Source organism: Aedes albopictus, chromosome 2 (assembly GCF_035046485.1).
Source record: "Aedes albopictus strain Foshan chromosome 2, AalbF5, whole genome shotgun sequence".
In the NCBI taxonomy this organism is placed as follows: Eukaryota; Metazoa; Arthropoda; class Insecta; order Diptera; family Culicidae; genus Aedes; species Aedes albopictus.
In genome coordinates, this window is record NC_085137.1 from 509,382,866 (window position 1) to 509,403,762 (window position 20,897).

General features: G+C 41.0%; 1 long non-coding RNA gene across 1 annotated transcript in view; it reads right to left on the reverse strand.

Annotated features, from left to right (window-relative positions):
• The window catches only part of LOC134288739 (uncharacterized), a 110,822-nt gene extending 90,277 nt beyond the window's left edge, over window positions 1-20,545 (reverse strand). The window contains exon 1 of the long non-coding RNA XR_009998115.1: window positions 19,968-20,545. This is a non-coding gene — a long non-coding RNA (uncharacterized LOC134288739). The remainder of the gene's footprint in view (window positions 1-19,967) is intronic.
• Window positions 20,546-20,897: the final 352 nt, after the last annotated feature.

The following is a 20,897-nucleotide window of genomic DNA, read 5'->3' on the forward strand; positions in this document are numbered from 1 at the left end:
GATATTATCCGAATTTCATTGATTTTGAGAGGCCTTGCCCCCCAACTACGTCACAAGTTGGCGCGTATGGACATACTGCATTCGGAAATGTGATACACTGACGTAATCACTCAACCCGCGCAGCTTCCACATGTTGATCATATCCCGTCCATACGTCAAGATACAGGGGATGGCCAAAATGTTTGGAATAGGCAACTTTTTTTCTCTCACAAAAAAGTTCAACATGCTATAACTTTTTGTAGAGTGCATCAAAAAATCTCAAATTTTGACTGTTCATCAACCTGTTATATGTGCATCATTGGTACAAATTTGGGCTCGATTGATTAATCTTTCGCAAAATTAGAACCGTTCGAGTAAAACACTATTTTTTAGACAACTCATTTTTGAGCTGTCATATCTCAGAAACCAGTGAACCGAATTGAATGAAATTTTGAACGTACACTTAAAATATGTAAATGCTTCACAAACTATTAAAACATTGATACTTTTTTAACGTTGGAAAAAGTTATCATGGATTGACACTTTTTGGATTTTTCTCAAAAAAATGTAATTTTTTTACATCAATGTCAACAAATTTTAGTGTTCATATCCAAAGATTTTCCACTTCTGTTCTCAAATTATCTCGAATCCGATACATTAGAGCCCATTTAGATTGAAGGAAGAACACATTTAATAATTTTTGTGGGGTATTGTAAATTTGACTTATTTTCCTCTATATGGGTAAAAACTTCAACCCGGTATAAATTAATTCGCCGTGAGAAAATATTACATTTTATAATTTCGTATTAAGTATCAATATATTGTTGATAAACGGTAAAAAATTCATTCAATTCGGTTCACTGGTTTTCGAGATATGACAGTTCAAAAAATAGTTGTCTAAAAAATAGTGTTTTACCCGAACGGTTCTAACTTCGCGAAAAATTAATCAACCGAGCCCAAATTTGTACCAATAATGCACATATAGTAGGTTGACAAACAGTCAAAATTTGAGATTTTTTGATGCACTCTATGAAAAGTTACAGCATGTTGAATTTTTTTGTGGGAGAAAAAATGTTGCCTATCCCAAACATTTTGGCCATCCCCTGTACTCTCGTCCTCATCCCTTCACATTGTGGCTCGCGACCCTAATCCTTTGCGGGATGCGTTGAGCTTCTGGTAGAACTTCCGAGTTTACTGTGAACGGCATAACAGTTCCTTTTGTTCGCACTTCGCTTTTTCTCCCGGAAGAAGCGGGTCTGCTGGTTTCGCGTTCTTCCATATCGTTCCACGTTCTACCAAGTCCCGTGCGATGCAGCATGACGAATCATCGTTGAACCAATCGTTCCTGGGGCTCCGTTCCACATGCCTAAAATTGATCTCAGTTGCGTTGTTGATGGATGCTTTTATCGTACTCCAGCAGTATTTGAGTTTGTTGGGGGGGTGGGGGGTGGGTTCATTGAGTACGCTCTCCTCCGGCTACGTTGCCTCGAGATTCTGCGCGTCGGTACCGTACGCCATGGAGAGTATTGGCGCATTTTTATCATCATCAGGATGTGGCCACACACACGATAGGTCCACGACATCGATAATGTCGGAGAAATGCCGTCCGTCACTCAGGAAGTGGTAGATTTGGAACTCCGTCTGCTGTGGTGATCGCCTGGTGTACCGATAAGGGAGGCTGTGCCACATATGGCCATGTTCTTAGAGGTGGCGACATCAATCAGTCGTAGGCCGTTCTCATTCGTCAGCTAGTGGGTCAACTTTCCAATTGTCGGTCTAGATTTCGCCTCCTGGCCTACCTGAGCGTTCAAGTCTCCTAGGATGATTATTTTTGTGGCTGGGCACACTGATTTTCGAAGAAAACTTTGACAAACGTTCGAGCAAAAGAGAGAAAGGTTTGAGGACGAATTGTAGTGTGTGAAATTATCACTATTGTTTACATTAAGCCATATGAATAAAGTTGAGTAAATACTCTTTACTAAATCTATGTGAAGCCGTGGAGAAAATCTCTGTGAAACTTCACAGAGATCTGAGCAGGCTTGTAAACATTCGACACTTTTCACTACCTTCGTTTCGTTGCCGCGATCGGGTGTCAGCTTGCTTTGTTACATTCGTGCGCTACCGCTACCTCTCACACACATCACGAGCGGTAGAACGAAGATAAATAAACATTAAAGTGGATCAATTCAATGTCGTTTGACACGAAGACATTTGTCTGATTCCAGCTTTTTGGATAATATCAGCCAATTTTGATTATGATTAGAATAATATTAGTTTATTCGTGCGTGATAAATCGATTACGACACATACATATAGCCAAAACAGCTCTTTATGGGGAAGACAGGAAAAACAAAAACCGAACCATCTCCCGAAGACGGTAGTTTGATCGCTTGTGTTGCGAATGTTGGAAACAAAGGCAGCCGAATATCGACGAAAAGGTGTCAAAGACTGTGATCGCTAACAAGACTGGATCTGAGTATTTACTCAGCTTTATTCATATGGTCTATTGTTTCCATTGTAGTTCACTAATGAAGTTGATGTACCGTCGTGCGGTGCTTCTTTTTACACTTTCTCATGGTTTTTCAACTTTATGACATTATAACTCCCAGAGTAGTGAATGAATTTCCACAATTTTTACACCTAATAATCGTGAGTAGGCTCAGTGTATCAGTTATGGCTATAGTACCTCAAATTCAACAAGAAAAAAATAGTGAATAACAGATCACGTCACAAAAGATGATTGCAATCATTTAAACTTCACAACTTGCTGTAATTACGATAGAATTATAGTTATTGATGTAACAAGTTGCAAAAAGTTAATTTTTTTCAGCACGAGTCGTACATTATCCAACGAGGCTTGCCGAGTTGGATTAAACGAAGAGTGCTGAAAAAATCGAGTTTTGCAACGAGTAACATACAAAATTTTATGCAATGATTTTTTTCATTATACAACCCATTTGGATTGCATAATGTTCATAATGCAACTCAAATGAGTTGCATTATGGACATTATGCAACTATTTTTTCATTATGCAACTCATTTCAGTTGCATAATGAACCAGTGCGGAAAAGTTGGCCATTATGATACCAAAATGAGTTATAAAAAACTGAAATTATGGTATTGAATTGCATAAAATCATTTTCCTTAATTTTTCGGCTTCCTTGCAACCTATTTCGCTATAGTGTACCGGGTAGCAGTGAAGAAAATTGTCAGACAAAAGAGGCACAAAACAAGCAACAAAGAAGGTGCGACGATTAGTCTTTATCCCTACTGGTGACAGATAATGACATGATCTCGAAATTTTTTGTTGCAGACAAAACGGAAGCTGAATTTGTTGCGTATTTTTCAACTCGTGAATAATCAATTATTACTAACCCAAAGTCGAAACTGTTTGATGATAGAGCTTCACCAGAGTTGCAGTGTTTACCGACTCGAAGTTACCGTTCGAAAATCGCAATGCAAGGCTTAAAAATCTCTAAACTCGTGGTGTACGATGTTAATCCCATTATTTTCAAGTTGGGACAAACTTATGTCGCATGGGTTGTTTTGTCACAACAAATACAGGTTGCGACATTGTCATTATTGTGGCGCGATGGTTGAATTTTGATTCACGCGATGGTTGAATTTTGCCAATCCCATAAGGAATGCATGTAAATAGTGTGAACTGGATTTGAGTTCCAATAAATGTGTCCATAACTGGTACAGGGTTCCTATCATTGGTACACGCCGTAATAAATACTAAAAGTAGTTTTGGACCCGTTTCTATATATTTCCTGTAAAGTATGAAAACAGATCAATCATTTGACACATCGATGACATTCGACGGTCTTCTTCTTATTTTTGTAGAAATAGTTCTTCTTAGGTAGTGCGATAACTGGTACAGGCACCCTATGTATGTAGGACGTAAACTGTGGTGCATGATTGATCGGACAAACGCCGATTTTCATACAAAACGGCCAAGTTTGGGATGATGTAACTACGGTTTTCGTTGAAGGATTGGGCTCAATTTTTGACACGGAACTACTAATATGCAGAATTTTACGTACATGAAGTACAAAATGTTTCGTTCACAGGTCTGGGTGTGGCACTCCTTTGATTTACACGCGTGCCGCTGTCCGATCACTTGCACATTTCGAACGCTTTGCCACGCCCATATCTGTGAACAAAAAAAATATTGTACTTCATATACGCAAAATTCAGCATGCTAGTAGTTCCGTGTCAAAAATTGAGCTCAATCCATCAACGCAAACCATAGTTACAGCATCTCAAACTTGGTCATTTTGTATGAAAATCGGCATTTGTCCGATCAAAAATGCACCGCAGTGTATGCAAAATTTGAGCTAAATCTATCAATAAACAAAAAATAATTGTTCATGCACCAATCGGACAAATTTCATATAGAACCGCATGGGAGCTACTTTAGACATTTTTATCTGTAACAATACTGCATTTCAAATTCCAGGGTTATTTAGAAAACTACTTTCTACCAATAGTGTAGTAGGGTTTTTTGCCCTATTCCCGGCACAACATGTAAACAAAATTATTTATAACCTAAATTCACAATGAAACAACTGTTTTCAACAACTTCTTCCGTCTGAATCAGATACCTTATTGATTGAACTTGTTGTTAACAGTGATTGTTGTGAAGATTTTCTGCCGGAAGGTTGATTTTGAACGAGTTTACTGCACCTAGTCCAGCACCAATTCTCGGCACCACTGCCGAACTTCCAGCAAAATCAAATGGGAAATCACTTCGGCACCCTTCTTTGTGCTGCCGAAGTGCATCCGTCTGCGAGTAATATTTGTTTTGAGCACTTGTGCGGCTTCAGAGTGAAAGTGTAGTTCATTGACTGTGGATTCCGTTGCGAAAAGGTTGCGGGAGACGATTACCTACGGAAGGGCGTGTGGAAAATGTGCGGCAAGTGATATTTTGATTTGTTTTGCTGTGAGGTGCCGGAAATTGACGCGGGTGCCCAAGTAGTTCGAAACCCTATACTATATCATACATGATTTCAATAGATATGTGCGTTTTGAGATGGTTATGTGCTACCTGATTATGAGCAGCGTGATATTGTAATTTATACAGCCTTAAAAAAAGACCATCAATCCTTTATTTAAAAATTTAAAAAAAAATCAGATTTTTTTATCTGTATTAACGAGATTTCTAACCCTAGGCTAGTTTATCTCGGGACCCACGCTTTAATTCCCATCCTAAGGAAGATCTCACACTTTGCGAGTTTATCGGGAGCGGGATTCGATCCCAGGTTCTCGGCGTGATGGTCAAGTGTTCTAACCATCACACCAGGTCCGCTCCCCAAATCAGAATTTAAAAACGCATGAAAATATATGTTTTTGTTATTTATTGTCATCAAGCAGTGGCGTAGCCAGAAATTCTAATAAGGGAACGCCCATAAATTACGTCACGTTAAATTTTTATTTCTCCCTTTCCCCTAGTCACACTTTTTGTTTAAGATCGTTGAGGTTTTTATGAGTCGTTACACTTTGCTGGGGTTTCAGCGTTACTTAAGATATAGACGTTCCCTTAGCATATTGTATACAGTGAGACCCTGAGAGTAATTAAAGTTGATAAAATAGGGATTTTTTCGATAACTCTGAACTCAATGAAAAAGGTTCTGGGTCTATAACACAAAACAAACAACAACAGGAAAAGAAAAGGAGAAGGGGTGTGGTTTTAAATTTAAAAAAATGCGCGTTAATTTTCAAAGAGTTCTTGGCCAGAAACAGCCTCCAGCGTGTGTCTTTGACACCCACGTAATATGGGGGGAGGATGATCAATACCGCAAAACCACGCTAATTTCAATAGATATTACAATCTTGTTAGAGAGATCCCCATAAAAATCTTAAAATATTTCTAGATTTGTCCCTAGAGTAGAGAAACTACAGGGAGGAGTCTCTAAAAGAATCACTATAGAAATTACTGTAATTCATACATGATTTCCATCCATGGACAAACTACTGAAGGAATGGATGTTGAACTACTTCGAGAAATCCCTAATAGAACCTTGAAGTATATCTGGAAGAGTTTCTGAAAAGTCCAAGCAAGAGTTTCTGTGGGAATGCATGGAACGAATCTTTGGAGGAATTCCTGGAAGATTCCGAGGAGACATTCCAGCAGAAATACCTGTAGAAATTTCCAAGGACTTCTGGAAATATCAATAGAAAATTCTTGAGCAACTTCCAATGGTTTCGCCTTGCAGTCACAGAAATAAGCGTTGGTTCTTTTATTTCATCGCTGACGTTTCGTTTGGATCTCGCGTTTGGATCTTCTTCTGGGCTCGAAGTCTCACCAAAATCAGTCAGCCATAAAAACAATTCTGGAGAAAGCTTGAAGAAATTCCCAAACAAATTCTTACAAGAATAGAAAATTTAGGAAAATTTCATAGATTCCCGTGATTGTAGTTTAGGAAAAATTATTAGAGTCTTTGGAGATTCCCCGTAGGTAGAATCCGTGAAACAATTTCAGTAGAAATTGCTGAAGGAACAACAAGAACAAGAATCTCCGGATGAATTTCAGTAAAACTTCTCAGAAAATATTTGGTGGAATTCCAGCAGGAGTTCTTTGAGTAATCTCAGCAAAAATAAAAATTTCTGAAATTATTACTGAAAAAAAATCTCTGAAGAATTTGCCCTTGGCGAAATCCATAGAAGATATTCTAGAAAAATCCCAGCAGTAATATATGAAGGAATCCCAGAAAGCAGTCTTTGAAAATTACTGTTTGTTTCACGGCATCTTTTAAGAACGAATAATTTCTCTGACACAAACAAAATTGTTTTGCCCTTTTCAAATACGATGTGAGATGTTTTGTTACGTAATTTGTATATGGCGTCAAAACTTATCAACTGAAACTGAGATTGAATGGAAAATGGTAATAGTGAGAGTAAAAAAACCTTTATTTTTCTTCAAAAAAAAAAGGCTCGCATAGAGCCGATAAAATCGGTGGAAAACCAGATCGGGGGCTTACAAAATCGACCCAGCAATGTGTTGTAATTAGGCTTACCAGATTTGTCCCGTTTATATACGGGACACATTTTGGAAACACAACAAAAGGAAATCAATGTCCACAATCAGAACTGCATATGATTAATAATGCTATTTGAGCTGGAAAGAAAGGATAATTGAGTCAAAAACGTTAACTATCCTACAGCGACAAGTGTTTGGAAATTTTGTTGTCCCGTTAAATACGGGACGGATGAACACTGGTCAGCCTAGTTGTAATACTAAATTGATTCCTGCATTAAATTAATAAAAAAAATCTCAATAAAAGTACTCCGGATAATCGAGTATAAAATTCCGGATAATCGAGTCTCCGGATAATCGAGTCCGACTTGTAGTTTACAGCACATTTGAACTCGGTAAGCTGATGATCATGCCCTGAGTTCGAAAACGTGAAGAATAAAAATTACAGTAGAGCGGATTTTTTTACGACTTTCCATACACGGCTGTCGACTTGAAACCAAGTTTAGTTCTATTTTTAGCAAGTTGCGTTAAGATTACAGAATTATAGAATGTGTTTAAGCAAAGTTCTTTTCATACGTCTCTATTTCCGTAACCAATGCTCCGGTTGATTTTTTTTTACTGTTACTGGCTAACATCTAATGTGTCAAATGTACGTTGAGGAAGAATTTTTTAATAGCTTTTTCTTACTGAAAAAAAATACAAATCTTCATTATTTTCTAGAAATTTTGATCAAATTTAAGGAGATTGGCCTGCTTTTGTTTATGTCTATTCATGAGATTTTCAGCCCGAGGCTGGTTCATCTCAGATTAGCCTGCTTAATCACTAATTTGATGCAAAATTATGTTCAGATGATATTATATTCAGCTTTCTTTTTATGCAAAAAATTCGTTGACTGCAACCCACAATAATTAAATTAGTTGATTTCATATTTTCAAAAACTGTAGAGCTTGATTTTTAGGAACAAATTAAAAATGGGCAATTTTTGCGTGACGTAATTTATGGACGCTCCCTAACGGACCGGCATCGCAGGCCATATGTCTAACCTGTCACTATTTATACTCCTTGAATTCCTGTTAGTCCGTAGACTTTACAAATTATGTTTTAGTATCCGGAGACTGCATCTTTCTTTCATAGTTCGTAGACTTCCTCACTCACCCCTGATGGGGGTGGGATTTCTGATTCAGAATCAGAAGCCTAGACTACTAGCCTACATCCCCCCTCAAGCTTCAACATTGCCTTTAACTTGATTTTGTTTACAGCCTGAACCACAAACACAAACTTTTACCGCAATTTTCAGGATTCCCCAACACTTTGGATAACCCCGAAACAAACTGCCCTTTCATCGTAAGTTCACAAGTTTTCGCTGCCCCAAATGAATCATAATTAATGCGCATTTACAAGCTAACAAGTCGCAGTCAATACCCCTAATCACTGCCGCCAACAGATTCTCCCCCCTCATAACAATTTGCACAATTCATCAGCCATCCGAAAGAGCATCATCGATTTGAACGCCATTCATGTTCGCTTGCACCGATATGATCGTGCCTGTACGTACGCCAGTGTTTATTTTGCAAATAACTATGAATTAACACATTAAATCATCCATTAGGCAGATAAACAAAATCCAATCGGGCTCTGTTCTGACCAGCGCGGTCCGGTGATGGAGACGCATGGTCTGGCTGTGGTTGGGTTTGGGTGGAAGCATGCCACAGAAGCGTAGGCTTGGCCCAGCAAAGACGAGGTTATTCCAGTTCCAGGGATTGTTTATTTCCCAAAGCTGATTCGCCTCCCATTGGTCATAATTTGCTGCATTGGCTATACAGTAACAGAACCGCTAACAGGCACAAATAATCATTAGTTGCCGCCACTAGCAGGATTCTAGGGAATAGATACAATACCGACACATATTGAACACACAAACGCAGAAAAACAGTGCAGTTCACTTCCACTTGGGGATGCGTTAATAAATACTCCGGAGGCGTGTCGTTCGTTCCGATCCAGACTTGAACAAGAAAATCAAACACCGCCGCCGCCACCCACTCGCTAATAGCCGAGTCATCCTTTATACCAATAAATGGTATCCTACGGAACGTGAGCATGGACAGGGGCACCCACCTACTTGACTGCACAGAGAGTGCCGAAGGGGTTGTTTGTTTCGCTAGCAACTTTCAGTTCCAATGGAAAACCTCATCGGAATGTGAGCCTCGCCTGGAAAATGGTTCGAAGTCGAACCACCCAAGACTCCCGTAGGCTTCGTTCGAGTGCATGCAGAAGAAGCATAAATTCTGTTTGATGTATTTAATTTTCATCATTTCCTTCGGTTTCCGGATCTTGTTTCTTGAATCGCATAATGCCTACCGTGTGAGTAAAAACGGCATCGAAAGATATGGAGAAGACGGTTCAAAATGCTTTATCGACTGGAAATATATTTTTGTTCTATGATGTGAAGTCTATAAATTTATCTTGCAGAAGAAGCACCCAGAAGCAGTTCTGAGCACCCACGGTGTTGCAGAGGGCCGACCGAGTTAAAAGATCTTCAACCTGGGCGATTGCCAGCCATCGCCTTGACCTGTGAGCAGGTAAAATTTTGATCGACTTGCTTTATTTTGTTGTTAAGGCTGCGTCGCCATGAGCCTCTGGGGTGCTCTAAGTCTGCCTCTGCTGCGATGTGCTGGGTTTCAATCTAACGACTGTTTGCAGATTTCGTATGATTTGGCCGACCCACCTCTACTTTCGCTCCCGAATTTCTGTCGCTATCGGCTTTTGATGACATCGACGAAGGAGCTCCACGTTGGAGATCCAATTGATGCGTCGACTAATCTGATTGTTTTTCTATGCATTTCTTAAACTCGCAAAGGTGGCCCTCGCCTTCTTGATCCGTGCACTTATGTCGATCTTGGTGCCGCCATCGGCCGCCATTTGGCTACCAATCAGGTATCAGTAGGTCGGCTCCGGAGGCACGTTCTCCTCCATTTGGGAAATTTGTGTCATCGCCATGAACACGAGCCTATTCATCATTTACCTGACGGAGAAGGGAAGGAAAAAGGATAGGACAGGGGAAAGGACAAGTAAGGGAATAGGATCGTCGTACACGCAGAAGCGTACCTCAATGGGTTCACATAGCGTCCTGAAAAGGACACCGTAATTACGCATAAAGCGTAAAGAAAGCCTATAGCTCTTTACCACAGCGGTTCAGGAACAGCAGAACGTCCTGAAGATTCAGGTTTCTGAAGTCAGTTTCACTTAATAAGTGTTTTCCGAGTACTCGAAAACGCAGTTGCGCAAAAACTGGACAGTTACATATTAAATGGTACGAAGTTCTATAATCGGATTCACAGCTATCACAGGCGAATGCATCAGCTTGCTGAATATTCGCCATGTGATAGCTGAGCCGGCAGTGGCCAGTCAATTCTATGACCAGCATGCTGCAATTCTGCTTTGACAGATTTGTTAAATATTTTGCAACCCCTAGAGATGGCTCAGTACACTACAATTTTGTTTGACGACATGACTCCAAACTATTCCAGTATTGTTTGTGCTGAGTGGCAGCCCAGGTGTCAATCTGAAGCTTTACCCAACACTTGGATACCGGAATAGCTGGCTCAGGGCCAATGAAGTCATGTGATGCTCCAGTGCGAGCTAACTCATCAGCCAATTCATTTCCAGCGATGGAAGAATGGCCAGGTACCCATACAAGGTGAACAGCGTTTGCTGAATTCAGCTCCTCGATTTGAGTTCGACAAGCGATAACTATCTTCGACCTAAAGTTGGCCGAAGCAAGTGCTTTAATAGCAGCCTGGCTATCTGAACAGAAGTATATTATTTTGCCCATTACGTGCTGCTGAAGTGCTGATTGCACTCCGCACATACACTCCCGGTCAAAAGTTTGGGGTCACCCCCTCAAAAACATGTAATTTTTTTAGGCCCATATCTCCGCCAATTTGCGTCCGATTTCAAAATCCTAGGTCTCATTCAAAAGATAATAAGTCAAAGAAACTTTGAACATGATTTAAAAGAAACTTTTTCAAAAAAATGTATGTAAACTTAACCCAATGTTGCCAAATTTTCTAAAAAATGAATATAAACTTACGGCAGTGTCGCTGGAAATTGGGTCTACCAAATTTCAAGATGAGAGCGGTAATATGACCCATTTTCTATTAGCTTTCAACTGATTTTTACAGAACTTAGCTAAAAAATCTAGAAAAAAAGTTATTAAGTAAAATAACTCTTCATGTCATCGACCAAAAGTTTGGGGTCACTATCGTAAAACATGGAAAAGTGATTTGTTGATATCTTTGTCATCTTTCATTCAATTTAAATTCTTCTTGGCTTATTTGAAACACAATGAATGATACTTACTGCATACACATTGAACCACACATATTTGTTGATATTTACATACTAAAACTTAACGTAAAGTTGCCTCATTTTTTGAAATGTGGTGAAATGTGTTAACTTTACATAACATTTTTATATACAAAAATCGTTAAATACGTTAAGTTAAAGACATCAAACATAAATTTAGTTTTTTTTGTCTTTATTAAAGAGATTTTCAGCCCTAGGCTGGTTCATCTCTGTTAAATTTAGTTAATTATCTTTGAAATAAGCCAAAAAGAATTAAAATTGAACTATAGATGACGAAGATATCACCAAATCACTTTTCCACGTTTTACGAAAGTGACCCCAAATTTTTGGCCGATACATCATATTGAGGGGTGACCCCAAACTTTTGGTCGATGACATGAAGAGTTAATTTACTTAATAACTTTTTTTTCTAGATTTTTTAGCTAAGTTCTGTAAAAGTCAGTTGAAAGCTAATAGAAAATAGGTTATATTACCGCTCTCATCTGGAAATTTGGTCGACCCAATTTCCAGCGACACTGCCGTAATTTTATATTCATTTTTTAGAAAATTTGGCATACATTTTTTTTTTTGAAAAAGTTTCTTTTAAATCATGTTCAAAGTTTCTTTGACTTATTATCTTTTGAATGAGACCTAGGGTTTTGAAATCGGACGCAAATTGGCGGAGATATGGGCCTAAAAAATGACATGTTTTTGAGGGGGTGACCCCAAACTTTTGACCGGGAGTGTAAGAGCAAAGATTTCGGCCTGAAAAACGGTGCAGTGTCTACCAAGTGAATAAGACTGATGCAGCCTTAGCTCACGAGAATAAACACCAGCATCTGCTCGACCTTCGAGAAGGGAGCTATCAGTGTAACATACGATGCCGTCTGAAATACTTCTCTCCAGATAACCAGATGTCCACTCTTCCCGGGAAGGGAATTTCGTGGAAAATGTCCTATATGGAAAATTACAAGCAATTGTAAGATTACTTGGAGCAAGGACAACTTTGTCCCAATACACCAAAAGTGGAAACAACGAGGTGTGTGTTGAACTGCGATTCACAGGAGTTTCCTCTAGTAAACCGAGTACCCATAGGCGGTAAGTACAAGAAAGTACTTCTTGTTTGAGATGAATGTGTAGTGGGGCAACGTCAAAGAGAACTTCGAGCGCTGCCGTAGGAGTTGAAGAGAACGCTCAAGACATCGCCATTAAGCACATCCTTTGGAGATGGCCTAACTTTGATTGGACCGTTCTCACCTCGCTCTTTTGCCACCACACACGACATCCATAGGCCAATATTGGACGAACAACAGTTGTGTAAATCCATCTGATATACTTGGGTTCTAGACCCCAAGTTGTACCAAAGGTTCGCCGGCATTCACAGAAAAAAATATGTAATTAAAATTCAGCAAGAAATTATGCACATAAAGGGAATGCTAGAGTTAGTGCACTTTTACATGATATATAATGTAAAATTTCATTACTTTCGTGTAAATTTCAGCCAACTATCGCGTAAACCATCATGGACACCAACCGATCACGCGACTATTAGTGGAAATATACACGAACGTAACATAATTTTACATAATATCTCATGTAAATATACACTAACTCTAGCATTCCCTTTATGTGCATGAATTTTCGCTGAATTTTACATGAATATGTTTTTCTGTGTTGCCCGAAGGCCATACAAGCTTTCTTGATTCTGAACTCAACATGAGGTGTCCAGGAAAGCTTGGAATCAAGAATGACTCCAACGTACTTTACCTGTTCAGTCACATTGATTTCAGAATCAAAGAGACGTAAAGGTCGAACACCATTACGGTTTCGCTTTTCCGTGAAAAGAACAATAGATGTTTTACTCGGATTTAGCGAAAGGCCATATTGGCGACTCCAACCCTCAACTACCTGAAGAGCGTTTTGCATCAGGTCGAAAAGGGTGCTGATGCACATACCGACTAACAATGTTAGGTAGTCGTCGGCAAAACTATAAGTAGGAAAACCGCTATTATTGAGTTTTCTCAATAGCGTATCTGCTACGAGATTCCACAAAAGTGGTGATAAGACTCCCCCTTGGGGGAATCCACAAACACTCAATTTCCTAATCGCCGCTTGACGCAATGTCAAGAAGAGATGTCGGTTTTTGAGCATTTGGTGAATCCAATTGGAAATCATTGGAGATATACCATGACCCCGTGTGGCTTCCAATATGTCAAAGGCACCCTCGATATCTAAGAAAACACCCAAGCAGGATTGCTTTTCAGCGAATGCCTTCTCGATATCGTAAACAACTTTGTGTAAAAGAGTCACAGTGGACTTTCAAGACTGGTAAGCATGTTGGTTCACATGAAGAGGCACATTGGCCAGATGAACATCACGGATGTGATGATCGATAATGCGTTCTAAGTATTTCAAAAGAAAAGAGGTCAAACTGATAGGTCTGAAGCTCTTTGCTTCTTCATACGACGCACGACCCACTTTCGGAATAAACTTTACAGTAATATCCCGCCAGGATTTGGGAATATACCCTGTAGCAAAACTGCAAACAAGTAGTTGTTACAAAACATGTTTGAAATGATCAAATCCCTTCTGAAGCGAAATAGGATAAATCCCATCTGCCCCAGGAGATTTGAAAGGAGCAAAGCTATTAAGTGCCCATTCAATCGATTCTAAAGTTATGATACTGCGAGCTGAAGGTAAAGAATCATCACTACAAGAAAAGACACCAGGTTCATCCGAAGATGTAATATCCACACATCCGGGGAAGTGTGTACTGAATAAACATTCCAAAACTTCCTCATCAGAGGAAGTGAAATCACCATTTGGCAAACGAAGTACGTTCACTTTAAAATCCTTAGATTTTGCAAGGATTTTGTTCAACCGACTAGCTTCACTCAGATTGGAAACATTTGTACAAAGGTTTTTCCAGCCGGATCGTTCAGCAGACCGAAGAGCTTTCTGGTAGGCCTTGCGAGCCGAATTGAAAGCCTCCGATCCAGCTGAACGTCGTATGTTCCAACTCTTTCTACATTGTTTCCCGAGCTTCGCCAGATCAAAGTTCCACCAAGGGGTTCCTCTTGTGGTCTTCACAGACCGCAGAGGGCAAGCTTCTTCAAAAGCTTCCATGATGAAGGCCGTTGTAGTATCAACGGCATCATCTAAATCACTTGGATTGTCAATGAATGGTGAGTATCCATGAAATTTGGCTGCAACCAAATCGGTAAAGAGATCCTAGTTGGTTGACCGGGGATTCCTGAAACGCAAAGTTGGCGAAGTAACACTCACATGTTCAAACAAGATGTAGCGATGGTCAGATAAAGATTCTTCATCTGACACATGCCAATTGGTCAGCTCGTGACTAATTCTGCTAGAGCAAAGCGTTATGTCTAGCACTGCCTTTCTAGCAGATACCATGACGGTTGGGCGGTTGCCTATGTTAAGTAATCCAAGATCTGTACTACTTAAGTATTCCATCAAACTGGAGCCTCTCAAATTGATGTCTGAGCTGCCCCAGATTATATGGTGAGCATTAGCATCACTACCAACAATTAGCGGAAGGCCTTTTGAGGTGCAGTATGCAATGACTTGCTTGAAAGCATCCGTAGGGGATGGTTCATCATGCGGTAAATAAACCGAACAATAAACGTATTTCCTGTTGAGGTTTCCAACAGATACATCGATTGTGATAGCACATACATCTCTAGTAGTTAGTTCAGAGATGAGTGTAGCAACGATTGCGTTGTTGACCAGCACACATGCTCGAGGCATGACACGCGAGTTTGCCATTTCATTTTTACCGAAAGTAGCAAACATCGGATTCACAAGGTTTCCCACATAGAAATTCCCCTTACGAAAGTAAGGTTCTTGGATTAACGCCACTTGGGCTGTACCATTTTGCATAAGTATACAAAGACTGATCGTTGCTGTTCTTTTGTGCTGAAGATTGATCTGAGCTATCCTAACCGTAGCCATTACCCAAACTAGGCAAGATTAAACTCTTAACAATCACAGCACGAAAAAGAACACCAACAATAAAGCCAGATCGGTATCGATTTGTGTGCGCCAAAGGCGAGGATGCACAGAATACACTGTGTAAAACGCATAATGCGAAACCATATAGGTGAAAATTTGAACTAATTAATAACATCTTCATAATCCCGCCCATATTCAGCCTCAAGTATGAGATTGAAGAAGGGCAGCTTATTGTCTCGGAGAAACACAAGGTCCACCGCACTATTGGTCCGGTTAGCGCAGTAAGGGCAAAATACTGTGGAAGGTGCCCTGGTACTCCACAGGCTCCGTTTGCGGTTAGGTTTTATAAGACCCCCTAACCATTCATTCCTAGGCACGGTAAGCGTAAAGCCGCATGACACCTTGAATTAGGGGTCACCTGATTAGTGGACTCCTACCACTGGAACAGGCGGTCCGTCGTGCTATTCTTAGCCAGTTGAACCAACCGCTACCGACACTACACAGCTATATAGGCTGATCGGGAAAAGAAGTTAATATCGGTGATCAACTTCATACGGGCCCGAAAAGCCTGGCTTTTGATGACATCGACGATGGATCTCCACGTTGGAGATCCAATTGTCAGGCCACCATGCACGATACTACCGCAGGCATCTATTGATGAAGACCTGCAGGCGTTGAGTGTTCTCCGCTGATACACAAAAAGTTTCACTGGCGTACAGCAGCACAGATTTCACGTTCGAGTTGAAAATTTGGATTTTGATGCGTCGACTAATCTGATTGTTTTTCCATGCATTTCTTAAACTCGCAAAGGTAGCTCTCGCCTTCTTGATCCGTGCACTTATGTCGACCTTGGTGCCGCAATCGGTCGCCATTTGGCTACCAAGATATTGGAACCTTTCAACATTCTTCACTGATTGCCCAGCTACCGTAAAGCTGGAAGGGCTGACCGTGTTTGCTCTGCATATCATAGCGTCGTTGAGCTAGGAGAGCAACGTCATCAGCCAGTTCGAAGTCATTTAGCTGCTCCATGGAACAAGTCATGGTAATGGGCTGCCACAGCAACCCAAGATTTGGTTCACGATCAATCACACCTACCAGGATCTCCTCGATTAGGACAAGGAATAGTAGCGGTGATAGGATACATCCTTGCCTCACTCCAGCTATGACCCGGATGGGATCGGACAAGACATCGTTGTGCAATACTCTGCACGAAAATGCCAGTACAATGCTTCAATGAGGCCGATGATTTTCTCAGGGACACTTGCGCCTGAGGGCTCCCCCTTTTTATTTTGATTGAGAGTTTGACACGGTCAAACAATTTATCGTAATCAATGAACACCAGATAGAAAGATTCTTGGAATTCATTGATTTGCTCCAAGATAATACGGAGCGTGACAATATGGTCCAAACAGGATCATCCAGAACGAAATCTTGCTTGCTGCCGTTGTAGAGTTGCGTCATTCTTCTCCTATACCCGGTTAACGATCACCCGGTTATCGCCTACAGTTCGGTCACCTTTTTTGGGTACCTTCTTTTACTAAGACGCCTTGCATCCAGTGGACCGGAAATGTCGCGGTTTCCCATATGTTGCAGAATAATTGGTGCAGCAGTTGTGCAGATACTACGGGATAGTAGCTTTGAGCATCTTGGCTGATATGCGAATGCGACCCTCGGGACACTGTGCAATTCCATGTTACGGAAGGCTGTTTCTAAAGACTGTTCATTTTATAAAGAGGACACCTTATTTGTGTGATATCTTTTTTATTTTTCAATAAAATCATTATCAGTTTTTTGCATAAATTTCCATAGCTATTCTACAGTGTAGGAAAAATATAACATTATACAAATTGTCCTTAGTTATGGAACTGAAGCGGTTTTCGTTAAAACTCAATAAAACCCCATTTCTCAAAATTCTACACAACTTTCCACATACATAACTTTAAAATTTTCATGAACTTTTCAATGTGTTGGGATCTAATACTATTCTTCTAAAGGTAGAGTGTAATAGTTGGTCAGTAATAATGCACCAAGCATCATACAACTTCATATAGTATTGATAAAAATTGATAAAAAATACTTATTAAGGTCCGGTGATGCAATAACACTACGGAATCAGTTCAAAATTTGTCCAGTATAGAAGAGAATCGCATTCTAAATGATACCGAAGGAAAATATGCTTTAAAGTACATTCTTCATCATAAATTTAATACTTAATGATGGCCATAATGAAAAATTGCATACTTTTTGCTCCATAAATGCAAGTTCTTGATTCTAGAGAAGCTTATTATTATTTATTTTCAGCAAGGTCTGACCCTATGTAATTATATACCTTATTTGAAAATAACTACATGTTAATTTTTATTTTCGACATCATTGTTACGTTGTATTTGCAATAGAGTACATCGTTATTTAGAAGAACTTTCATAGAACGAAGCGGTTTTATCTCCGGTAACTGCCATGAAGCACAGTAACCAAGCCAACAATACTATCAAAAAACGGTTTTCTGCATTTAAATTTGCATTATTAGTACTTTCGACAAGATCCATTGAAAACATTCAAAATTTAATATTTTTATACATTTTTGTTTAACAAATAAATTTTATTCTGAAAATCGAGTTTAATTTGTAACTTTAATATCTCAACAACCATTATTCCGATTAGGTTTATATTTCGCCAGAATATGTATCACTCAAACTGCTGCAGCATGGCAAACACTTTTTTGCAATTTAAAACCATACACCGATGTTTTACAGAAATTTTGTGTTTATCTTTAGTTTTTGAGAATTGAAAAATTGATCTCTCGAAACACTTTGCCACATTTCTATGAAGTTCAATAATTTTAAACCAATTTATTTATGGTTATTATCTGCTAATATAATGTACTGAACAACTAACCAAGGCTGCTCAAATTTGAACTACGCGTTTTCTTTTTATAGCCTTGCAAAGTTGTCCTCTTTATAAAATGAACAGTCCTTATCTCCTGCAATGATGGAGCTTCGGTGTTGACACGGGTCGAACCCTTGACGGATCATGCTGAGGTGTTGGTGGCGTGGCCGACACATGAAAAGGGTTTCCAAAGTGCTGGCACCAGCGTTTCAGCTGGTCATCCGGGTCGGTGAATAGCCTTCCAGACGTGTCTTCTACGGGCATCGTAGCATTCATGTTAGTCCCACTAAGAAGACATGAGACATCGTAGAGGAGACGAGTGTCGCCGATGTTTTTGCAGCTTTCTCGCCTTCGTCAGCTAGGGAGTCCGCCTACGCTCTTTTGTACCACCTACATGAACGCTTCACTTTCTTCTCGAAAGCCGAACAGCGCTAACGGACTACGGCTTTGGCTCCTCGTGTTTTCGCTCGCTGTATCGCGGCTTTGGCGTTCCTTCGCTCCTCTATCTTCCTCCAGGTGTTCTCTGAATGCGTTGCACTGGCAAATTAATCTCGCCGGTGTCGATGAAGGCGTTCTTGATGGCGCTCCGTTGATCTTGTATACAATCTTCCGAAATACATATCCGCAGCTCGGTTCTCTAGCTCCTCGACGAAGGACCTTGCCACAGCAGCGTCTTCCGGTTGGCGTGTGTTAAATCGGATCCTCGTGACACCTTCACGGGAAACCCACGTCACTTTGAGCGCTGGTAAATGGGGAAAGAGCGATCTCCCAATCACCAGTTGCCACAAAACTCTGCAAACAGCTCACTGTTCTCGTTCATTTCTCTGAGACCATAACATCTGACGTGCTCATTAACGAGTTGTTGGAAACTACCTTCGCGTTGAAGTCGCCCATGAGGATCTTTATATCACCTTTCGGAATCTTGTCCACGACAGCATTCAGTTGGCTGTAAAAGTGTTCTCTTTGTCTTGCATTTCGACAGCATCCGTTGGCGTGTAACATTAGATCATGGTAAGGAACGAAGTGAGGCCTACAGGGCGGCTAAACTGGCACTGAATAATGAGATTAAGTCACGTAAGCGGGCGTGCTTCGAAAATCTCTGCCAGGCAGCCAACACGTCCCCATGGGCTGATGCCTACAGGATAGTCATGGCCAAAACGAAGGGCGCGTCAGCACCCCCAGAACGCTCCCCAGAGATGCTACAGAAGATCGTGGAATCGCTGTTCCCGCGCCACGATACAAGACCATGGGCCCCCGTCCCCTATAGCCAAAACGGCCATAGCGAGGTAGCCCCGTTGACGAAGGACGAACTCATTGCAATAGCGAAATCGCTTAAGTTGAACAAGGCTCCGGGTCCAGACGGTATCCCAACATTAGCCATCAAGACGGCCATCGAGGCTAGCCCTGACATGTTCAGAATGGCTATGCAGATGTGCCTAGACAGAGGCGAATTTCCGGAGAGGTGGAAAAGGCTAAGATTGGTTCTACTGCCCAAACCCGGGAAGCCACCTGGCGACCCGTCGGCATACAGACCTATCTGCCTGCTGGACACCGCCGGAAAACTGTTGGAATGGATCATTCTGTCGAGGCTGATGGTCTATACCGAGAAACCCGATGACTCGGATAACCAGTTCGGCTTCTGGAAGGGTCGATCGACGGTGGACGCTATTAGGGCTGTAACCAAAACGGCCGAAATAGCGCTCCAAAAATGCGAACAAGAATCCGCTATTGCGCGGTCGTCATGCTGGACGTTAAGAATGCGTTCAACAGCGTCAGCTGGGCCGCCATCGAGTGCGCAATACACCACCTAGGAGCAGGGTTGACAATCGTCCTTCTCGTCACCACTGCGTGAAGATAACAATAAAACAATCTTCGTCCGAAAGAACAACGGTGACGATTAGCCTTTTCGTCGCCGACTGCGGGCGTCACGACGAAGCTCAATCATAAATAGTCACCCACCAACTTTTCCGTCGTCCTCTTTGTTCCCTGGAAATGAGCGACGACGGGCCAAGCGAACGCCAACTAGGAATAGCTTTTATTGGCGTTTCGGCACTTACGATGATGTGAAACCTGACTAGCTCAGTTGGTAAGAGTGCTGGATTGGCAATCTAGAGGTTCGTTGTTTGATTCCAGGTACAAATATTTTTTTATTAAAATCTTTTTTTTTTGTGTGTTGCTGGTGGCAACATTGACTCCGTCGGCTAGATGCACTTGGTCGAAGAGCAAAACAAAGCGAATGAAGATTTTGTTTTCTTCACGACGCAAGCCCTTCACGACGATTCGCTGGCTTGAATGAGTCATCCGATGTGGAACGAGCAACGATGACGATCTAGTTTTCGTTCTCGTCGTAGACTTTTTTGGTCGTACGGCGACGATTTTCAGCCCTGCCTAGGAGTCCCGGTTAGCCTATGTCGGATACTGAAGAGCTATTTCCAGAATAGGGTGTTAATCTATGACACCGAGGAAGGCGAGAGGAGCTACAACATCATCACAGGGATACCTCAGGGGTCCATCCTGGGCCCGGTACTATGGAACGCGGCGTATGATGGCGTATTGAGACTATTCCACCGGGCGTAAAACTGGTCGGCTTCGCAGATGATATTGCGGATTTTTAGAAAATTTTCCACTCTGCGGTAGCCGCCGAGTTCTACCGCAGCTGTCAAAGTCCTACCGCAGCCATGAAAATGATCGTATCATTGAAAAGTTTGGTCAAACCAAAGCATGCTTGCAAAGTGAA